Raw genomic sequence first — 24,575 nt, 5'->3', positions numbered from 1 at the left:
AGACTTCAACACACCACTTTCTTCAAAGGACAGATCGTGGAAACAGAAACTAAACAGGGACACAGTGAAACTAACAGAAGTTATGAAACAAATGGACCTGACAGATATCTACAGAACATTTTATCCTAAAACAAAAGGATATACCTTCTTCTCAGCACCTCACGGGACCTTCTCCAAAATTGACCATATAATTGGTCACAAAACAGGCCTCAACAGATACAAAAATATTGAAATTGTCCCATGTATCCTATCAGACCACCATGGCCTAAGACTGATCTTCAATAACAACATAAATAATGGAAAGCCAACATTCACGTGGAAACTGAACAACACTCTTCTCAATGATACCTTGGTCAAGGAAGGAATAAAGAAAGAAATTAAAGACTTTTTAGAGTTTAATGAAAATGAAGCCACAACGTACCCAAACCTATGGGACACAATGAAAGCATTTCTAAGAGGGAAACTCATAGCTCTGAGTGCCTCCAAGAAGAAACGGGAGACAGCACATACTAGCAGCTTGACAACACATCTAAAAGCCCTAGAAAAAAAGGAAGCAAACTCACCCAAGAGGAGTAGACGGCAGGAAATAATCAAACTCAGGGGTGAAATCAACCAAGTGGAAACAAGAAGAACTATTCAAAGAATTAACCAAACGAGGAGCTGGTTCTTTGAGAAAATCAACAAGATAGATAAACCCTTAGCTAGACTCACTAAAGGGCACAGGGACAAAATCCTAATTAACAAAATCAGAAATGAAAAGGGAGACATAACAACAGATCCTGAAGAAATCCAAAACACCATCAGATCCTTCTACAAAAGGCTATACTCAACAAAACTGGAAAACCTGGACGAAATGGACAAATTTCTGGACAGATACCAGGTACCAAAGTTGAATCAGGATCAAGTTGACCATCTAAACAGTCCCATATCACCTAAAGAAATAGAAGCAGTTATTAATAGTCTCCCAACCAAAAAAAGCCCAGGACCAGATGAGTTTAGTGCAGAGTTCTATCAGACCTTCAAAGAAGATCTAATTCCAGTTCTCCACAAACTATTTCACAAAATAGAAGTAGAAGGTACTCTACCCAACTCATTTTATGAAGCCACTATTACTCTGATACCTAAACCACAGAAAGACCCAACAAAGATAGAGAACTTCAGACCAATTTCTCTTATGAATATCGATGCAAAAATCCTCAATAAAATTCTCGCTAACCGAATCCAAGAACACATTAAAGCAATCATCCATCCTGACCAAGTAGGTTTTATTCCAGGGATGCAGGGATGGTTTAATATACGAAAATCCATCAATGTAATCCATTATATAAACAAACTCAAAGACAAAAACCACATGATCATCTCCTTAGATGCAGAAAAAGCATTTGACAAGATCCAACACCCATTCATGATAAAAGTGTTGGAAAGATCAGGAATTCAAGGCCCATACCTAAACATGATAAAAGCAATCTACATCAAACCAGTAGCCAACATCAAAGTAAATGGAGAGAAGCTGGAAGCAATCCCACTAAAATCAGGGACTAGACAAGGCTGCCCACTTTCTCCCTACCTTTTCAACATAGTACTTGAAGTATTAGCCAGAGCAATTCGACAACAAAAGGAGATCAAGGGGATACAAATTGGAAAAGAGGAAGTCAAAATATCACTTTTTGCAGATGATATGATAGTATATATAAGTGACCCTAAAAATTCTACCAGAGAACTCCTAAACCTGATAAACAGCTTCGGTGAAGTAGCTGGATATAAAATAAACTCAAACAAGTCAATGGCCTTTCTCTATACAAAGAATAAACAGGCTGAGAAAGAAATTAGGGAAACAACACCCTTCTCAATAGTCACAAATAATATAAAATATCTTGGCGTGACTCTAACTAAGGAAGTGAAAGATCTGTATGATAAAAACTTCAAATCTCTGAAGAAAGAAATTAAGGAAGATCTCAGAAGATGGAAAGATCTCCCATGCTCATGGATTGGCAGGATCAACATTGTAAAAATGGCTATCTTGCCAAAAGCAATCTACAGATTCAATGCAATCCCCATCAAAATTCCAACTCAATTCTTCAACGAATTGGAAGGAGCAATTTGCAAATTTGTCTGGAATAACAAAAAACCTAGGATAGCAAAAAGTCTTCTCAAGGATAAAAGAACTTCTGGCGGAATCACCATGCCAGACCTAAAGCTTTACTACAGAGCAATTGTGATAAAAACTGCATGGTACTGGTATAGAGACAGACAAGTAGACCAATGGAATAGAATTGAAGACCCAGAAATGAACCCACACACCTATGGTCACTTGATCTTTGACAAGGGAGCTAAAACCATCCAGTGGAAGAAAGACAGCATTTTCAACAATTGGTGCTGGCACAACTGGTTGTTATCGTGTAGAAGAATGCGAATCGATCCATACTTATCTCCTTGTACTAAGGTCAAATCTAAGTGGATCAAGGATCTTCACATAAAACCAGAGACACTGAAACTTATAGAGGAGAAAGTGGGGAAAAGCCTTGAAGATATGGGCACAGGGGAAAAATTCCTGAACAGAACAGCAATGGCTTGTGCTGTAAGATCGAGAATTGACAAATGGGACCTAATGAAACTCCAAAGTTTCTGCAAGGCAAAAGACACCGTCAATAAGACAAAAAGACCACCAACAGATTGGGAAAGGATCTTTACCTATCCTAAATCAGATAGGGGACTAATATCCAACATATATAAAGAACTCAAGAAGGTGGACTTCAGAAAATCAAATAACCCAATTAAAAAATGGGGCTCAGAACTGAACAAAGAATTCTCACCTGAGGAATACCGAATGGCAGAGAAACACCTGAAAAAATGTTCAACATCCTTAATCATCAGGAAAATGCAAATCAAAACAACCCTGAGATTCCACCTCACACCAGTCAGAATGGCTAAGATCAAAAATTCAGGTGACAGCAGATGCTGGCGTGGATGTGGAGAAAGAGGAACACTCCTCCATTGTTGGTGGGAGTGCAGGCTTGTACAACCACTCTGGAAATCAGTCTGGCGGTTCCTCAGAAAATTGGACATAGTACTACCGGAGGATGCAGCAATACCTCTCCTGGGCATATATCCAGAAGATGTCCCAACTGGTAAGAAGGACACATGCTCCACTATGTTCATAGCAGCCTTATTTATAATAGCCAGAAGCTGGAAAGAACCTAGATGCCCCTCAACAGAGGAATGGATACAGAAAATGTGGTACATCTACACAATGGAGTACTACTCAGCTATTAAAAAGAATGAATTTATGAAATTCCTAGCCAAATGGATGGACCTGGAGGGCATCATCCTGAGTGAGGTAACACATTCACAAAGAAACTCACACAATATGTACTCACTGATAAGTGGATATTAGCCCCAAACCTAGGATACCCAAGATATAAGATATAATTTGCTAAACACATGAAACCCAAGAAGAATGAAGACTGAAGTGTGGACACTATGCCCCTTCTTAGATTTGGGAACAAAACACCCATGGAAGGAGTTACAGAGACAAAGTTTGGAGCTGAGATGAAAGGATGGACCATGTAGAGACTGCCATATCCAGGGATCCACCCCATAATCAGCATCCAAACGCTGACACCATTGCATACACTAGCAAGATTCTATTGAAAGGACCCAGATGTAGCTGTCTCTTGTGAGACTATGCCGGGGCCTAGCAAACACAGAAATGGATGCTCACAGTCAGCTAATGGATGGATCATAGGGCTCCCAATGGAGGAGCTAGAGAAAGTAGCCAAGGAGCTAAAGGGATCTGCAACCCTACAGGTGGAACAACATTATGAACTAACCAGTACCCCGGAGCTCTTGTCTCTAGCTGCATATATATCAAAAGATGGCCTAGTCGGCCATCACTGGAAAGAGAGGCCCATTGGACTTGCAAACTTTATATGCCCCAGTACAGGGGAACACCAGGGCCAAAAAGGGGGAGTGGTTGGGCAGGGGAGTGGGGGTGGGTGGATATGGGGGACTTTTGGTATAGCATTGGAAATGTAAATGAGCTAAATACCTAATAAAAAATGGAGAAAAGAAAAAAAAAAAAAAGAAGGGAAAGCACACACACAGCCCAACACCAACACCACCCGCAGCTGCAACAACAACAAAATACAAGGAGTTAGCAATCACCATTTATTGACTCATTCAATAAAAATAAGTTTTGATTTGGGAGAAAATGTAGCTGTAACTTGGCCCAGGACTTTGAGGTTTTTGTGTTTGAAAGCTATACAACTTTCTGTCTCAGGTTTGGTGTGGGCGGTGGGGTTTTGAAGATAAACTTCTGAGTATACTTTTGTGTCTCTCACTAATCAGTAGTGACTTAATTCCAATAAATTCTTTTTTTTTAATTTTTGATATTTTTTAATTACATATTTTCCTCAATTACATTTCCAATGCTATCCCAAAAGTCCCCCATAACCCCCCCACACTTCCCTACAAACCCATTCCCATTTTTTTTGGCCCTAGCGTTCCCCTGAACTGGGGCATATAAAGTTTGTGTGTCCAATGGGCTTCTCTTTTTAGTGATGGCCGACTAGGCCATCTTCTGATACACATACAGCTAGAGACATGAGCTCCAGGGGGTACTGGTTAGTTCATAATGTTGTTCCACCTATAGGGTTGCAGATCTCTTTAGATCCTTGGATACTTTCTCTAGCTCCTCCATTGGGGGCCCTGTGATCCATCCAAAAGCTGACTGTGAGCATCCACTTCTGTGTTTGCTAGGCCCCGGCATAGTCTCACAAGAGACAGCTATATCTGGGTCCGTTCAGCAAAATCTTGCTAGTGTATGCAATGGTGTCAGCGTTTGGAAGCTGATTATGGGGTGGATCCCTGGATATGGCAGTCTCTACATGGTCCATCCTTTCGTCACAGCGTCTCTGTAACTCCTTCCATGGTTGTTTTGTTCCCAATTCTAAGAATGGGCAGTGTCCACACTTTGGTCTTCATTCTTCTTGAGTTTCATGCGTTTAGCAAATTGTATCTTATATCTTGGGTATCCTAAGTTTTGGGCTAATATTCACTTATCAGTGAGTACATATTGTGTGAGTTCCTTTGTGATTGTGTTACGTCACTCAGGATGATGCCCTCCAGGCCCATCCATTTGGCTAGGAATTTCATAAATTCATTCTTTTTAATAGCTGAGTAGTACTCTATTGTGTAAATGTACCACTTTTTTGTATCCATTCCTCTGTTGAGAGTCATCTGGGTTCTTTCCAGTTTCTGGCTATTATAAATAAGACTACTATGAACATAGTGGAGCATGTGTCCTTCTTACCAGTTGGGACATCATCTGGATATATGCCCAGGAGAGGTATTGAAGGATCCTCTGGTAGTACTATGTCCAATTTTCTAAAGAACCGCCAGACTGATTTCCAGAGTGGATGTACAAGCTTGCAATCCCACCAACAATGGAGGAGTGTTCCTCTTTCTCCACATCCACGCCAGCATCTGCTGTCACCTGAATTTTTGATCTTAGCCATTCTGACTGGTGTGAGGTGGAATCTCAGGGTTGTTTTGATTTCCACTTCCCTGATGATTAAGGATGTTGAACATTTTTTCAGGTGCTTCTCTGCCATTCGGTATTCCTCAGGTGAGAATTCTTTGTTTAGTTCTGAGCCCCATTTTTTAATGGGGTTATTTGATTTTCTAGAGTCCACCTTCTTGAGTTCTTTATATATATTGGATATTAGTCCCCTATCTGATTTAGGATAGGTAAAGATCCTTTCCCAATCTGTTGGTGGTCTTTTTGTCTTATTGATGGTGTCTTTTGCCTTGCGGAAGCTTTGCAGTTTCATGAGGTCCCATTTGTCAATTCTCGATCTTACAGCACAAGCCATTGCTGTTCTATTCAAGAATTTTTCCCCTGTGCCCATATCTTCAAGGCTTTTCCCCACTTTTTCCTCTATAAGTTTCAGTGTCTCTGGTTTTATGTGAAGTTCCTTGATCCACTTAGATTTGACCTTAGTACAAGGAGATAGGAATGGATCAATTCCCATTCTTCTACATGATAACTGCCAGTTGTGGCAGCACCATTTGATGAAAATGCTATCTTTCTTCCACTGGATGGTTTTAGCTCCCTTGTCAAAGATCAAGTGACCATAGGTGTGTGGGTTCATTTCTGGGTCTTCAATTCTATTCCATTGATCTACTTGTCTGTCACTGTACCAGTACCATGCAGTTTTTATCACAATTGCTCTGTAGTAAAGCTTTAGGTCTGGCATGGTGATTCCACCAGAGGTTCTTTTATCCTTGAGAAGAGTTTTTTGCTATCCTAGGTTTTTTGTTATTCCAGTTGAATTTGCAGATTGCTCTTTCTAAATCGTTGAAGAATTGAGTTGGAATTTTGATGGGGATTGCATTGAATCTGTAGATTGCTTTTGGCAAGATAGCCATTTTTACAATGTTGATCCTGTCAATCCATGAGCATGGAAGATCTTTCCATCTTCTGAGATCTTCTTTAATTGCTTTTTTCAGAGACTTGAAGTTTTTATCATACAGATCTTTCACTTCCTTAGTTAGAATCACGCCAAGATATTTTATATTATTTTTGACTATTGAGAAGGGTGTTGTTTCCCTAATTTCTTTCTCAGCCTGTTTATTCTTTGTGTAGAGAAAGGCCATTGACTTGTTTGAGTTAATTTTATATCCAGCTACTTCACTAAAGCTGTTTATCAGGTTTAGGAGTTCTCTGGTGGAATTTTTAGGGTCACTTATATATATTATCATATTATCTGCAAAGTGATATTTTGACTTCATCTTTTCCAATTTGTATAACCTTGATCTCCATTTGTTTTCGAATTGCTTTGGCTAGGACTTCAAGTACAATGTTGAATAGGTATGGAGAGAGTGGACAGCCTTGTCTAGTCCCTGATTTTAGTGGGATTGCTTCAAGCTTCTGACCATTTACTTTGATGTTGGCTACTGGTTTGCTGTAGATTGCTTTTATCATGTTTAGATATGGGCCTTGAATTCCTGATCTTTCCAAGACTTTTATCATGAATGGGTATTGGATCATATTGAATGCTTTTTCCGCAACTAAGGAGATGATCATGTGGTTTTTGTCTTTGAGTTTGTTTATATAATGGATTACCTTGATGGATTTCCGTATATTAAACCATCCTTGCATCCCTGGAATAAAACCTACTTGGTCAGGATGGATGATTGTTTTAATCTGTTCTTGGATTCAGTTTGCAAGAATTTTATTGAGGATTTTTGCATCCCTTATGAATATAGATGCAAAACTAGTTAATAAATTCTTTTTTTTTCCTTTTTTTGTTTTCCCAAACAGGATTTCACTGTGTAGCCCTGGCTGTCCTAGAACGCACTCTAGACTAGTCGGGCTTCGAACTCAGCAATCTGCCTGCATCCGCCTCCCGAGTGCTAGGATTAAAGGAGTGCACCACCACCACCCAGCCCAATAAATTCTTATCCTTTGCATTGTCCTGGCGTGTGAGTTGTGTTGAACCTGTCTGGACCCAACAATGTAAAGGCTTTACCACACTGCTGACATTCATACCATCTGTCACCAGTACGAATAGTCTCATAAAAAGAAGAATATACATAAAAAGAAGCTCAATGAAAAAGCTTCACCAGACTAAATAGATTCATAATGTTTCTACCCAGTTAAAATTCTTCCATGATGAAGATAACTACAAAATTGTACAAAGGCTTTACTAAATATACTCAGAGGGTTTCTCCCTCAGTCTTTCAATGGCTAGGAACAGATCTCATGACCAAACCAACTCTCAGAAAAGCAAACATTTAAATTGGGGTTTCTCCACCTTGCGGTTTGTCTTGTGTATGCCTAAAGAACTATGACATGCAAATGCTTTACTACATTCATAACATTGACAAGGGTTCTCACTTGTATGTGATCTTTTATGTCATCATAGATGACAGTGACATCAAATGCTTTACAACACCGATTACCTTCTTAAGGTTTCTGTCGTCTATGTGTTCTTTAAAAATAATGGAGACTATAAAGTTGTAAAAAGTCTTTACCACATTGATTATTGAGACAATAACTTTGAGAAAAGGCTTCATCACATTGATTACATTTCTAAGGTTTCTCTCCATTATGGGTTCTTTTATGATACTGGGGACAACTGTGACCTGCAAAGGCTTTACCACATTGATTGCATTCATAGAGTTTCTCTCCAGTATGTTTTTTTCTTTACATTTCAATCTTTTATTAGATATTTTCTTCATTTACATTTAAAAAGCTATCATGAAAGTCCCCCTATACACTCCCCCAACACTGCTCCCCTACCCACCCACTCCCACTTCTGGGCCCTGGCATTCCCCTGTACTGGGGCTTAAAAAGTTTGCAAGACCAAGGGGCCTCTCTTCCCAATGATGGCAGACTAGGCCATCTTCTGCTACATATGCAGCTAGAGACATGAGCTCTGGGGTTATTGGTTAGTTTCTATTGTTGTTCTGCCTACAGGGATGTAGACACCTTCAGCTCCTTGGGGACTTTCTCTAGCTCCTCCAATGATGGCCCCATGCTCCATCCAATAAATGACTGGGAACATCCAATTCTGTGTTTGCCAGGTATTGGAATAGCCTCACAAGAGACAGCTATATCAGGAAAGTATGTGTTCTTTTATGATATTGGAGATGACTGTGACGTGCAAAGGCTTTACCTATTACATTCTTAGGGTTTCTCTCCAGTATGTATTCTTTTATGACGTTGGAGATGACTGTGTTGTGAAAAGGCTTTACCACATTGATTACATTCATAGGGTTTCTCTCCAGTATGTGTTCTTTTATGATATTGGAGATAACTGTATTGTGAAAAGGCTTTACCACATTGACTACATTCATAGGGTTTCTCTCCAGTATGTGTTCTTTTATGATATTGGAGGTGACTGTATTGTGAAAAGGCTTTACCACATTGATTACATTCATAGGGTTTCTCTCCAGTATGTATTCTTTTATGATGTTGGAGATGACTGTGCTGTGAAAAGCCTTTACCACATTGATTACATTCATAGGGTTTCTCTCCAGTATGTGTTCTTTTATGACGTTGGAGACTACTGAGTTGTGCAAAGGCTTTACCACATTGATTACATTCATAGGGTTTCTCTCCAGTATGTGTTCTTTTATGACATTGGAGATTACTGCATTTTTTAAAGGCTTTACCACATTGATTACATTCATAGGGTTTCTCTCCAGTATGTGTTCTTTTATGATATTGGAAACTACTGCATAGTGCAAAGGCTTTACCACATTGAATACATTCATAGGGTTTCTCTCCAGTATGTGTTCTTTTATGACTTTGGAGACTACTGAGTTGTGCAAAGGCTTTACCACACTGATTACATTCATAGGGTTTCTCTCCAGTATGTGTTCTTTTATGACATTGGAGATTACTGCATTTTTTAAAGGCTTTACCACATTGATTACATTCATAGGGTTTCTCTCCAGTATGTGTTCTTTTATGATACTGGAGACCACTGTGACTTGTAAAAGCTTTACCACGTTGATTACATTCAGAGGGTTTCTCTCCAGTATGTGTTCTTTTATGACATTGGAGATTATTGCATTTTTTAAAGGCTTGACCACATTGATGACATTCATAAGGTTTCTCTCCAGTATGGGTTCTTTTATGATATTGAAGATGACTGGGTGTTGGAAAGGCTTTACCACATTGGTTATGTTCATGTGTTTTCTCTCCAATTTGTCTTTTTTTATGACATTGGAGATGACTTGGACATGAAAAGGCTTTAGAATGTTCATTACATTCATAGAGTTTCTCTCCACTATGATTACTTACATACCTGCAATGAAAATTGGCACATGTGATATGTTTACTACATTAATTTCCCTGTTCAGTCATTTCATCAAGATGAATAAAGTTTACAAATTGGTCTAATGATAAAGATGTACCAGATCATCTGGTTTTATCACTTTATATGTTCATGGTGTTCTCCCTCATTATGGGTTGTTTTGCATCTTTCGAGATATCTGTGGTCGTTATTACATGGCTAACATTTATAACATCCTTTTTATACGGGATATTTATATGATGCATTTCATCTATATGAGGAAAATAGAACAACCAGAGCTTTATACCACTAATTGCTTTCATAATTTTTCCTGTAGCGTAATTATACCACATTTGACTGTGAACAAAGACAAACAAAAGAATTTCCAAATTCCTAGTACCCATAAAGATTTTCTACAGTATGAGCTTGGGGAAGTTCCCAGTAAAATTAGAAAACCAATTCATTGCAAACTTTTATCATATTCAGAATATCTACCAAAGATAGAATCTGACAATTTTCTCACAGTTCTGGGATAGAAAACGGTACATTGCTTTTTTCAATATCCCTATGCTCACATGGCTTTTATCAATTGTGACACATGATATATATATTAATAGAAGAGTAACAGATGAAAGGTTTCCACACTGCATTCACACTGTTTGACTTTTTGTTCCTCATAGACGTGTAATATATGAATTAAGGTTTCTCCTATGACAACACTCTTGACTCTCATAAACTGTACCCTAAACAAATGATCAATTTCACTATAAGAATATGAGTATCACCAACTTTCCCATGGATTATTTGCTTATCGGAAGGTTTTGCATATATATTTATCACTATTCGATGTGCAATATCTAAGTCTTGTAAGTCTATACACATTGTCAGATAGTATAGCTCTAGTAGAGGTATAAATTGAATAAAGGTATCCCTTAAGGCAATGTTTCCTTGTCTTTTTTTTTAAAAAAAAGGAATGCTTTGATAGATAAATCAGATAACTATATCTAGGCAGTACATTTTTTTAAGAATAGTATAATTAGGGCTGCCATGATGACTCAGTGGTATAGAGCACAGACTTCTCTTCCAAAGGTCCTTAGTTCAAATCCCGGCAACCACATGGTGGCTCATAACCATCTGTAACAAAATTTGATGACCTCTTCTGGAGTATCTGCGGACAACTAGAGTGTACAATAAATAAATAAATATTTAAAATATTTAAAATATTTAAATATTTAAAAATATTGTAATTATAGTTACACTTCAAGTGTTGACATTTTACACTCCTGCTTTGATTTAGAGCTTCCATATCATAGTAAAATTTCCTTAGAGGCATAATTGCATAAGCTTTCACGTGAAAATTACCTGTCATTTCTTCTTGAACTTTGACAATGTCTTTCAATATGATGGTTTTCCCAAGTGTAGCCTAAAAGACAATACCAGAATAATGAATGATACAGTATTAGAAATAAGGCAAAATTAAAGGTACTGTGAATTTTCACATCACTGGACACTATTTATTCAGCTCAGTCTTCCTTGTTCTCAATTGTAATAACAGAGCACCATCACTAACCAAGAGACATGTCTTCCCACTATTTTGAAAAGCAAAAGAAAATTCACAGTCATACCTATAACAGTGAGGTTCCAGTAGGTCTCCAGCATCACATCTTTGTAGAGACTCTTCTGGGAAGGATCCAGCAACTTCCACTCTTCCCCAGTGAAGTTCACATGCACGTCATCATAAGTCACTGCATCCTAAAATATCCCATACATGTGTACATCACAAAGCACAATACTGACATCACTGTGAAGCAAATGTACGCTTCCTTGACCATATATTCATGTAATTCTGGTGCTTCCTCCACAGACTTCCTGACACAGAAGTTATAATCTAAGTACCATAACATTTTAAAGGAAATTGAGTTGAAGGTTCACCTGTGTTGCTTATGAACATTTTAAATAAATAGGGTAAAGACTTTCCAGAGGAATTCCAATTGAGAGGGAGATGTAGGGTGAAATAGATCAACAGTAATGATGACACATCCCAGAAATTGTAAGAAGAATCACTAACGAGAAAAATCATGGACAAGCAGGGTGTATTTGTTCATGTCTTTAATCCCAGAATCATGGGCAGGTATACTTCATTGAGCTAGATCCCTGTCTGTTCTATGTAACACATTCCAGGACAGCAAAGGTTACATATTAAGACCCTTACCCCACTGCAAAAATCAACCACGGAGACAAAAATGATAGAAAGAACTCAGTTGTTTACTACAGTTCCTACAAAGACGTATACATTCCCTGCACTTCTGTACTCATCTAGCAGAAACAGGAAGTGTAGCGCTTTAAACTGCAACATTAGTAAAACTTTACTAGCAATCAAGGCACATTTAATGGACCAATGGACAGATGAAAATATTATTAATATAAGTGTAGAACATAAAAAGCAGCATAAGGTAGGAGAGAGAGATAACTCAGCCGTGGAAACTCTTGCTGGTCTTCCAGATAACAATTGTCAATTACTAGCATTCACATGACACATGGCTTTATGAACAGGAGTTCTGAATCCACCTTCCAACAACACTAACGATGTGGCACACATGATATTCATATTCACGCACACAAGCAAAACACTCCTATTTATTTAAAAATTTCAAAACAAACACAAGAGTTTGGGGAAACATCAACACCCAGAATACAATGACTCTGAACCCTCAGGCAGTATTGATGTCATGAGCATATGCCATCCTAAAAAATAAACTATAATCTATGTGTCCACGGGGTAGATAGGGGGCCCCAAACCCACTCAAAGGAGAAACAGAGGAGATTGGGAGGAGGGAATCTGTGAGGGCAGGAACCTAGAGTAGGGACAGTGATCAGGGTGATAATGAATATCTAAATTATAGGATAAACAAAAAAAAAAGGAAAGAAAGAAAAAAGAAAATTTTGAGTGTATATACACTTTCATCTTCCCCAAGATGAATCTAGAAAGGCTCCTGAACTGTTCAAATGTCTAAAGTCTCTGCTGACACTCAAAACAATATCTTGACAGCCACATCAGAAAGCAAAGTTGCAAAATCAAACAGCAAGTTATATCTTTCCAACATAAAATGGCACTGAATACCCCTTTCCATTCCAATCGATAGGAATGTGCACACAGGGAGAGGAATGTGCACACAGGGACAAAGGAAAGAAAAACAGCAGGGCAAACACCAAATCCTATAGCTTTGTCTCAAACACATTGGACTTCAGTTGCTTAAGGCACCATCGTGCTCTTCCTGTAACTTCTCATACATCTCTCAATTTGGATACTTCATCTCCCTGTAAGCATCTCTCCATGGCACATTTCTCAATGTGTTAGTTTTCTCCACAACCTGTGGTCACAAAATGCAACTCAAGCATCAACTTCACCACCTAAATGCAAGGAACTCTCACAGTCTTCCCTGGGATCCTGACTCTGTCAAAAGATAGCTGGAGTGGTGCTAAACTGAAACCATAGAGAAAGAATCTATGGCCATGCTATTTTCATCTTTCAGTTTCTAGAAGCGGCACAATGTGGATGATGTTGTGACGTTTGGCTTCTAAATTAACGGACCCTGCCTCCCTTGGACCACATTTGCAGCAGCTTTTGTTTAAGGTTCCATCCTGGGATGAGGAAACACGTTGAATACTCCTCCCATTAATTTAAAACATACAAGTAGGAGGAAGTGCTACAATTAGGGTACCTTCATAGGCATATTCACAGAAGGGCATTTGCTCCATTAAGTTCATAGCCACTTTATTTATAAAAGTTAGAAACAGGAAAGAATGCAGATGTTCCTCAACTGAAATGTGGACACAAAAAAACCATGTTTCATTTACAAAATGGGATGCTATTCAGATATAAAAAATAAGGACATCATGAATTTTGTAGAGAAATGGGTACAATTAGAAACTAATATCTGGAATGAGGTAACTCAGGCACAAAAGGACATGCATGTACATACTCACTTACAAGTGAATAACAACCATAAGTACAGGATACCCACACTGCACTTCATAGACCAAAAGACAGTAAACAAGACAAGGCACAAATGAGCATGGTTGAATCTCACTCAGAAGGGGGTATGAAAGAGACAGAAGAGGCAGATGGAAGGGAGAAAACTGGATGGGACTGTAGTCAAGAAAGAAGGGGAGTGTTAGGAACAGGTGTGGTAAGAGACAAGAGAATGCCAGAAAGCCAAGAAAATGAAATGAAATCAGCAGATGCTGGGAGGGAGTGGAGTTAGGGTGGAGGCATCAGTAGAATGTGCCTGAGACTATGAATGGGAGGGCACAAATGCGGCTAGGGAGGTGATCTTAGCTGAGATAGATAGCATTGAGTTATGGACCATGAAGAGGTGACATCTTGCAGTCAGGCAGAACCAGCAGTGAAGTGTTCAGTACACCAAGAAAACCAAATACCTTTCCTCTCAAAATTTATTCTGTCTGCAAGTAAGGTAGGCACAACGTTGAAACAGAGACTGAGGGAATGGCCAAACTATACCCTGCCCAACTGGTAACCCATCCCATGGGCAAGCACCAAGGCTGGCATTACTGAGGATAATTTGTTATACTTGCAGATAGTAGCTTAGCATCATTGTCCTTTGAGAATCTCCATCCAGCATCTGATTGAAACATGCAGAGACTCATAACCTAACATTGGACAGGGCTCAGGGAGTATTTTAAAAGAGTTAGGGATAGAATTGACGGCCTCTGAAAGAATAGGAAGGCCATGAGGAGACCCTCAGAGTCAACTAACCTGGAACCAAGGAGACTCTCAGAGATGGAGCCACCAACCAAAGAGCACATGCAGGCTGGGTTGGAGGCCCCCACCATCCAGAGCGGGACATGTCCCTTAAGCTGTTCCAGTCTGTGTAAACTGTTTCCCTTACTGGGCTGCCTTGTCTGACCTCAGTGGGAAAGGATGCGTCTAACCCTGCAGAGACTTAACCCTACAGAGACTTGACATGCCATAGTAGGGGGATACTCAAGTGGTTCCCACACTCTCTGGGGAGATAAAAGGGAGTTAGTGATGAGGGACTCTGGAAGGTGGAATGGGATGGGTGTACCAATATGAATGTAACTTGAATAAAGAAATAGGAAGACTGAACAAATACTTATCAATAGAATAAAAATATACAAATCAGGCAATAATTTTTACTCAATACTCAATATCTCAGGGCATAAGCCAAGTGCCAAAGATTTTTTTTTTTTGGCCAAAATATCACACAAATGACCTCTTTCTAGTTTTCAGTCCATTTTCCACTGAAATAGTATGACCTCAACTTCGTGTGGCTGCATTACTGTCAACACTCCAATCTTCCAGACCCTACAGGAAGAACTGATTAAGCTCCACGTACAGCTTTCTATGACTTTTGTCATCTCAATTTCTGATATTTTCCATATTCCTTCAAAAGAGACCATAGATTCTCTCCAGCAGCAAAATCAGCTTTTGAAACAATTGCTGTTGTTGTTGTTTTTCTATCTTGCAACTCTGCTGCTGTGATGGTTTTCTCTGAGCAGAAGCATCTCAGGTAATAAATGTTTGTTTTACACAGTTCTGTCAGATCACAGCCCACCATACTGGGAGCTGAGACTATAAACTAAAGCTAGAAAATGAAGGCAAAAACATTTGACAAACACTACTTCCTGCCTTGCTTTCTTGCTTGGTCACTCTCTCATGCTCTGTAGCCTCTCTCAGCCTTGGAGCAGGCTAACCCAGACTTTGACCTTGCTGCCACTAAGAAGGAGATTACCTAGTGTCTTAGTCAGGGTTCCTATTCCTAAACAAACACCATGACAAAGAAGCAAGTTGGGGAGAAAAGGGTTTATTCGACTTACACTTCAATACTGCTGCTCATCACCAAGGAAGTCAGGACTGGAACTCAAGCAGGTCAGAAAGGAGGAGCTGATGCAGAGGCCATGGAGGGATGTTACTTACTGGCTTGCTTCCCCTGGCTTGCTCAGCCTGCTCTTTTATAGAACCAAGACTACCAGCCCAGAGATGGTCCCACCCACAAGGGGCCATTCCCCCTTGATCACTAATGGAGAAAATGCCTTACAGTTGGATCTCAAGGAGGCATTTACTCAACTGAAGCTCCTTTCTCTGTGATAACTCCAGCTGTGTCAAGTAGACACATAAAACCAGCCAGTACACCTGGGGTAGAGCCTTCTGACCTTGATGGCTCTATTTGCTCTTCTCCAATACTCTGCTTCCTGCTGAAAGATCCTGGAGACTATCTGGAGACAAGCCCTGTAGATCGCCTGGCTCCAGGCACAAAGAATGGGCTGGCAGAGGATGGGCCTACCCTCTTTATAAGAAGGGACTCTCAGTAAACTTCAGAAGCTTTGAACAGAAAGGTTTGTCTTGGCCTCAGTCTTTTGTTGCCCTCTGATCTCTTTCAGCCCCGGGCTGCCTTTCTGGGGAACCCAGTTCAATGGCCACAGGCAGTTACAATTCTCACCTAGCTCTCTCATCCAACCCAAGACCACTTGCTTCCCAATATTGCCACCCTTCATGGAAGAGTCTTCCTATATCAATTATCAACACTATCTCTCAGAGACATAGAAACCTGCCATTCTGATGAGGGCACACCTGCAACTGAGGCTCCTTCAGATGACTGTAATCTGAAATGCTGAGTTAAAACAACTACAACACAGAGACAATAATAAATGAGAAAGTTGTAAAACTCCAAAACCAAAGATCTAACCATATCAATTAAAGGACCCCTGCCACCACATCAGGGAGTTGGAGTAGTGTCTGAGCCAGGATAAAATGGGAAGGGCTCCTGGCTCAGAGCATGGAAGGATACAGTGGAATGGGGAGAAGGGAGGCTGCACTGCCCTGTGGTGAGGTGTCCTTAACCCTGGATTCCCAGGCCAGGGAGACAAAAGAGGTGGCCAAACAGCTGGAAGGTGAATAGAGGAGCAGATTGCCCCACAGACCCGGAAATAAGACTGCTGGTCTAAGGAAGATATGTTAACGTTGCTGGAAGGGATGAAAAACAACTTCCCATATACTGACAGCTCCAAGTTCAAAACTGCAGAGTCAAATATAGACTGAGAACAGGGTTGTTTAGAAGGGGGAAAAATGAGGTCTTTTTCCTTTCCACCCTGTTTTGCAGAGTCTGATTTTGCCCTGAATGCGGTCATAAAGAGCTCTCTGTCAGGGGCAATTTAATGGGTACAGGTCCTCTTGATAAGAAGGACTTAACCCAAGTTGGAGGGTGAGTAACTATATCAATTGGGATGGAAACAGTCTCACTTCCTCTCTCAGTAAGGGAATACTAAAGTGGCACACACATAATAGAGGGCCACGAGGGGGCAGTGAAGGCTATGCAGCAGATTCCACCACTTGTACAGAGGAGAAAATGGCAGCTGTGAGCCATGGAGCAGGGTTCCAAGACTGCTGTAACTTCCCAGAAATTAAGACCAGGGGCACACGACCCTCTTCCAGGCCCTGGAACATCTTCCTAGCCCTTTCTTACCATGACTCTTCTGCATTTCCACTTCCCTGGAGTTCCACATTCGCTTTGTTCATCTCCCTCCATGAGTACTCAAAAAAAATCAAAAAACCAAGGTACACAGACACATTTCTGACAGACAGGTCACTGATACAAAGAACAGCAATGACACATCCTAACAGCGGTCTTTCAACCCTTCAGATGGGAGTCCTGAGGGTCTTGGGGTTCCAGTCAAAGCATCAAGGTTTTATGCCCAACTCACAGAAACTGCAATGACCAGCACAGAGCCTATTGCAATACAAACACACAGAGGTCTTTTTTATGACCTCAGTAACAAGGACTCTCAGCAGTCAAACTACCATTAGGTACAAACTGAGAGATCAAGTCTAGAGGTTTTCAGTATTTATTGTAGTTACAACAAGAGTGGGGAGTTTGCATACAAATCAGCATTGTTAATATTTTAAAAAGTGTATGTCTGGCATAATGTGCAGGAACGAAGCAAGGGGGAGAAAAACTATGTCAACCATGATGGGTAAGCTGTTTTGTTTTTGTTTTCTATATGAGGTCTTAGTTATCTCTATGTAGCTTGACCCTGCTGATCTACCTTAACTGGCTGTTGATAAGGGGATTTTGTCATGGGATTTTTGCTGGAATGTACAAATGTACATTCTCAAAAAGAAAACTGTTTGGAATTTACAAACTCATCTCTGTTCCTAAGCCCCTGATTATCAACAGAAACTCCTGGTTAACCACAACGATGCCTGTCTGTAGACTAGACTTTGTCCAAAGACTACCTCACTATCTGTTACTGCAGACCCTAATATCAGCTGCCCTTACGACTGGAACAGAGTAGCAGTGGAAATTTCCTCTCCTCCTGTGCAAGCCTCCTATAAACACCATAGACAATCCCTACCTGCCCATCCATTCCTGCCTTATCCCTGTGTCTCAGCCCCCACTTGGGCAGATACTCCCTGTTCAACCACATTCCATGCCTGAAAGGACACAAGGTAAGCTTCCATAGATCAACTTCATGGTTGATTGATTTACCCCAGATTCAATTTTCCCAGTTGTTCCAACATTGTATTAAACACCATGGGCTGCTTGACCTCTCTCCTGACTATGTCTCCTTGTGGATTACTAAGATCTTCTGTTCCTGCCTGTCTCTTCTCCCAGCTTTTAACATCACAAAGCATCCTCTGTTGACCATACCCACTAAATAGGTCAGTAAAATAGGAAACTGTCAGTGAACACTCTCTTCAAATCCATGCATCAAACAGTAACCCAGAAAACTCCCACCCAAAAAGACAAACCCAGAGGCCAGTACCTAAGTCAATAATCACCCAAACAGAGATGGCTACACACCAGCATAGCAACATAGAGAGTAACAGCCAGGAACAATTGCAACCAAGAAATCCAAGCTCTCCCATCACAGCAGGTCTGAGAAATTAAAGCATGCAACAGATAAAGTGCAAAAGAGGTTGTTTGGGGGAAGGGAGAGGAGTGAGAACCTGGGGAAGGGATAGAAGTACACAAGAGGACCTGCAGACAGGCACACAGACAGGGAGGAGAAAGAGAGCCATGAGGGGAGAGATGACAGAGAGTGTGCATGTGCAGAGAACAGAGACAGGGAACAAAAACAGAGAGCTGCTATAGCTGGTGGTCCATGTATATAAAGCATGCCTGACAACAGACACAGGGGATGGAGGCAGGAAATGACATAAGCTGTTGCTAAGTCTCTAAGAGCAGGACATGAGATTTCCTGTACACTGACAACTACAGAGGCAAGGTTCACCCACAGAACAGGAAAGGAAGACAGAATCTCAGGGATTCAAGACGAAGAGAAAAAATTGATATCTCAGTCAAAAAATGTGGATTCTACAAGTTTCATGGCAACAAACAATTGGGACTTCTGCAAAATATGTGAAAGGGAAATTACAAACGATTGAAATAGAAGAATATCCTCTCAGAGGTCTATAATTTTTCAATAAAACTATAAAAAATTCTGAAATTATTAAAGTCCCTTTACCAAATAATAATCAAATCACTAAACATATGAAGTAAAAAATATGAAAAAACTGCAACAGAACAAAAATTAACAAAACCTAAACAAAACAAAAACAAGTATAATGTATGAAATCAGACCCATTAGATTTTTACCTGTCTTCTTAATGTATACTAAAAAACAAAGGGGTTTGGACATGTGTGCTACAGATTCAAAGAAACCACCCTTGTTTTCACAAGCCAGCCTAACTAAGATCCAAAGGATTTGGGCAATGATATGGAAGTTATTCAGAGGTCACCCCCTGATGGAGCAAGTGAGGAGCAACAGGAGAGACCTCACAGGTGCTCACATATGGCTTATACTTCCCATCCAGCCCCAGAGAGGACTCACCACCCCAGCTTCCACTGCTCAGCACCCTGCCCCTACCCTCTGTGGGCAGTAACCCTGTGCTCACCGTGTCTCGAATTCAGAGCTTCCCTGGGGTCCTCTCACAGCACCCAACAGCAGAGCTCAGAGCAGGACACAGAGAACCATTCAAGCCTGCACAGCCACAGTGAACTTGGGGAAAGGCACCAGGAAGATCCCGCCTCCTTGATTGGCCAGTGGGTCTCACCCTTCCTCAAGGTTAAAGTGTGCTTCAAGTCCAGAGCCAGGGCTTTTCCAGATCTCAGATGTGGTTTGCACTACATTAGCATTTGAGCCTGTCCTCGAGAAGGACTCTCACCCCTCCCAGCCCTGGGAGAGAACTCAACATTCATGTGGGGCACTGGGCTATGCATAGACAGGTTGGTCTCCCATTGAGCTGAGGTCTGAACCCCAGAAGGGTGATAATTCCCTTACTTGACAAGGAAGGCATCAATTCCCTCATGCTTCTGGAACTCAGGCTCCTGCCTAAATTATCGTCCCCCACCCCCACCCCAGCCAACACAAGAGAAGCCTGGCTAAAAGTCACATAGGCAATATCCCAAGCTTCTGACCTTCAGGCTAAACTCTTCCCCAGTTACCTAACAACAGTAAAGCCCATAAAAAGTACTGTTCAGCCCCGCCTATCTCTCTTGATCTCGCTCCTTTGTTCTCTTACCTCTCACTTCTCTCACTCCTCTCTCCTCTTTACTTTCTCTTTGTCTTCTCCTCTCCTCTCCTCTCCTCTCTCCCTTTTACTCTCTTCCTATCTAGCCTTCCCCCTTCTAGCCTTCCAGGGGGACCTCTCTCTCTCTTCTACCTTCTCTCTTTCTCCATGCCTTTCTATAATAAAGCTCTAAAACCATAGAACATCTCTGCTCATCAAGGCCCACTGCGCTCGGAGGAAGGGATAGGCTTTCTCCTAATGAGCCCTTTCTAATCTCCCCATGGAAGGCCTTCATGTGCTCCAGTCCAGATCCACTGTGCTCACTCTCACCAGTGTGGGAACCTCTCATCCCTCATCCCTCTCTCCCATAACCCCAGGGCTTTAGAAAGTAGCCCCGGGGCTCCCAGGTTGGGCTGCCCCTTGTTCAGACCCGAAGAGTGGGTCAAAGGCTTAGATGCACACCTGGGGCTGAGAGGGGAGTGTATGGCAGCTCTCCCACATCTCTGTCCAGAGCATAGGTGGCACTCTGGCAGGATGTGGGCCTTCCCCCCTTTCCTTTCTTCCCCAGGGCCCCCTTTTAGTTTCCAACATATTCCAACTCACGCTAGTCAGCTGCCTGCTCCTGCCCTCTGTGAGCAATGATCCTGCATTACCAGGACCTGACTTCAGACCTTGACTGAGCTTGCCTCACAGCACTTGCCTTTTTCTTCCTGAAATCCAAGGGAAGACCTTGCATAGCCCATTACCCAAGGTGCAGTGGGGTTATCAATCTGAGTCGGAGGGAGCCCAGGCAATGAACATTAAAGAGGGATTTTAGGAAACAAGAGTTTTGTTTGTGGCTCAGTGCTGGGCTCAGGGAGACTACAGCTCCCTTTCACCAGATGATACCAACCAACCCTGGGAGGAAAGCCAGCAACTTAAGGGAAACACTGTTGAGCCTTCTTGGTAGCCAGCACATCGCCATCAGTGGCAAAGTAGAGAAAAACCACAGTTGTATTAAGACAGGTTCTCTAGATAAACATATCTCAAATCAGAATGAATTTTTCTATGGATAAAGAAAGGAAATTTAATAGATTGTCTCTCTAATGTCTAATATAGAAAGGCTCTCAGCCAAGGGAACTTAGAAAACTCAAGGGCGGGTTATCTCATGCTGCAGGATATTACAGGTGATATTCACTATGTACCAGAATTCTGAAGAAATAAGTACTTAGTACTTGCACTAAGGAAACCCACATTTGTACAGTGAAAGGCCATAGAAGAACCAACCAGAGTGATCAGAACTCCTGTTTTGTCTACTGCTGAAACCCAGAGTCACATGACTCCATTGTTCCTATATGACCTCTCTCAAAAAGGAATAATCTTAAATAAGCCCATTTAATGCTTTCTTACTTTACAATTACTTTACTTTATTTTTTGAAAGTGTAATATAATCTCACCGTTTCTATTTTCTAAACCAACCCATATATCCCTGCTTGCTCTCTTTTAAATTCATTACCTCTCTTTTCATTTGTTATTTTATACATATATGTATATTCCCTAAATATATAAACAGGTGAAGCATTTTACAGTTGCAAGGGCCTATGCTCATCAACAGGACTTCCTGCAAGTATGTAGAACAAAGTCCTGAATCTACATCACACAACAGAGTGGCCACCAACCCATGTGGCCAACAAGCATCTGAGACCAAGTAATGTTAGCAAAGAGCTGACTTCATTCTTGGGCTACAACGCTGACCAAAAGCCAAAAGCGCAGTCCCCCACCATGAAAGGCCTGTGTAGATTCTTGGCCTAAGCAGCCTTCTACATCCTGGATAGATAGGAAAATTCCACCAAAGGCCTAGTTGATCACCAGCCCAAGAGTGGATAAATATTTCCCTAAGGTAGGGACACAGATATGGAAGACTGGATTAAACCACCTTGGAGCCTCTTACACCAGGCTTCCATTCAAGGCCCTTTCATCCACATAGCTGATTACATGTAAGTGGTCCCAGTCTTCCTGTTCTCTATATCATCACCACAGATGCTCTAATCACATGTAAGCAGTCCCAGTCTTCCTGTTCTCTATATCATCACCATAGATGCTCTGATCACACGTAAGCAGTCCCAGTCTTCCTGTTCTCTATATCATCACCATAGATGCTCTGATCACATGTAAGCAGTCCCAGTCTTCCTGTTCTCTACATCATTGCCATAGATCCTCTGGCGACATGGCCTCACGTCACTGATCTGCCTGGAGAATCGATTTCTCCCCACGGAACCACAGATTCTTTCAAAGAGAAGAGATGTCTAATCCCTTCACCTAACACACAGCAGCAGGTCCCAAATGAACCACAGCAAGAGCTGGGATGCACAAGGAGTGGTATCATAGTAACTGCACTACTAATCATAAAAGAGAAATTGAATTCAGCTGGAGGGAAACCAATTCCACCCTAACTGATTCAAGACGTCCCAGAGACACCAATTCAGATTTCAGGGCAGCATAAAATGATCGCCTGTTAACCTACTCCCTTCCAAGGATACACTGAGAAAAGGGGGGCATCTTTCTGACCATAGATTCAAAATCTGTTAGCCTGGGATTCTGAAGGAGCTGGTTTACAAACAAGTCACAAAAGATTACAACTCAGAATCAAATGCAAGGCCAGTTCCCACTGGAACTGCTAGGCGGAGCCTGGCCCCATGAACAGCATCCCCCTGGGAGTCTATACAGTCCAGAAGGTCATTTTCCTTTTGCTGGTAGAACAGCAAAGCGATTTCCAAGATAACCAAGGACAACAGAATAAGAGACTCATGGCCATGGAAGGAAAAAGTTAAATTTTAATACATGGTGTGTTACTTACTACACTAGAGAGAGAACAACATTTTGTATTGGAAGTGAACATTAAACAATGTAGGAGGAGAAAGAAAGCATTATTTTAAGTAATCCACACTGAGTCCTTTCACCCTTCAAATTAGTTCATACACACTATTATCTTAGAGTGGATGCTGGCTTTACTTAAAATGAGATAAGCCTGCAAAGATTTCAGGTTTTCCCTGTTTCCACCTCAAATCCATTTTCTGCTTAGGAGGCTGAGTGAAGCCAGCCTGCAATTTGACAGAATGACCAAATCCAGTCTCTCTTTAATCTACCCAGTAACTGAGCTCTTGGGTAATCTCCTACACTGCCTGGAAAAGCAGCTTGGGGTTCATCCAAAATAAACTAAAATTAATCAGAGAGAGGCCATGCCTACTTTAATTGCAACTTGTATTTTCCTGGCTTTCCAACATCTGCCAGTATTACTGATACCTAACTGATTCAATACAATGAGAGAAGCGTCCTAACTTTATAAACATGGGCTGTCTTTTAAGGATATCACACACAAGTGTCCTTTCCACAGAGGGAATCCAACCTTTTTGGATGTAATCATTTTCATAAGCATTAATGATGTATTTTCAAAACACTGTGACTATCTTCCTAGTGCTTTTCAAGGGCCCTCATGGGGGAGGGGCTCTCATCCCCCTCATCCCCCACCTGCCTCATTAAAGGCATCAGTGGCACCTAAAGGCCAGGCTGAGAAAAGTGGACTAAAGCAATCTGCTCTCACTGAACTCACTACAAAAGATTTACAAGCAGATCTTTGGGAAGACAGGAGAGAGAAAAGAAAGGGGACAAGGATGAAGGAGAAGAACGGATACCCGAGCTCACTTCCAAGAGCAGGATGCTGAACCTTGTATTTTTCAATGAGTCTAGTCCTGACTCTGTAGGTCTACAAAGACAAATATTTTACAGGAACGAATAATAGTCTAGTTTTTTTTTTTTCAGGCGAAGCCTAATAGCAAATGCTTTGTTTAAGCAAGGGGAAAGGATGTAACGACATACCTTAATTTGAAAACTCTCTGAACAACAAGCTCTGGCACAAGTATTTTAAAATATCTACCCCATCTTAAAATTCTGAGCAAAGGAAATGTAGTCATCGGTTCACTATTGCTACACGTGTGTGTCTAGTTCTCCAGCTCGTTCTCTGGCTGGACGCACAAAGCCTACAGAGCCATGTGGGCGCAGGCGGAGGGGACTGGGTATCGGGCACCAAGCGCGGAAGCCTACCGGGTGCCCAGGGCGCAGCGCGATCCCCGCGACCCTAGCCTCCCGCCCCCCGCGGGCGACGCTACCGCTCACCTCCTCGATGGCCGCCACGGTATCCTGGCACTGGGCCGAGCGCGTGGTGAAGGTAGAGGCCGTGG

The 24,575-nt window shown here is 41.4% G+C and overlaps 1 pseudogene across 1 annotated transcript in view; it reads right to left on the bottom strand.

Annotated features, from left to right (window-relative positions):
* LOC108167983 overlaps positions 1-24,533 on the bottom strand; it is a 56,087-nt pseudogene extending 31,554 nt beyond the window's left edge. The window contains exon 1 of the transcript XR_004691286.1: positions 24,511-24,533. The product of XR_004691286.1 is annotated as a hippocalcin-like protein 1 (transcript). The remainder of the gene's footprint in view (positions 1-24,510) is intronic.
* Between the last annotated feature and the right edge of the window lie 42 nt (positions 24,534-24,575).

Source organism: Mus musculus, chromosome 12, assembly GCF_000001635.26.
Source record: "Mus musculus strain C57BL/6J chromosome 12, GRCm38.p6 C57BL/6J".
In the NCBI taxonomy this organism is placed as follows: domain Eukaryota; kingdom Metazoa; phylum Chordata; class Mammalia; order Rodentia; family Muridae; genus Mus; species Mus musculus.
This window is presented reverse-complemented; position numbering and strand designations above follow the sequence as displayed.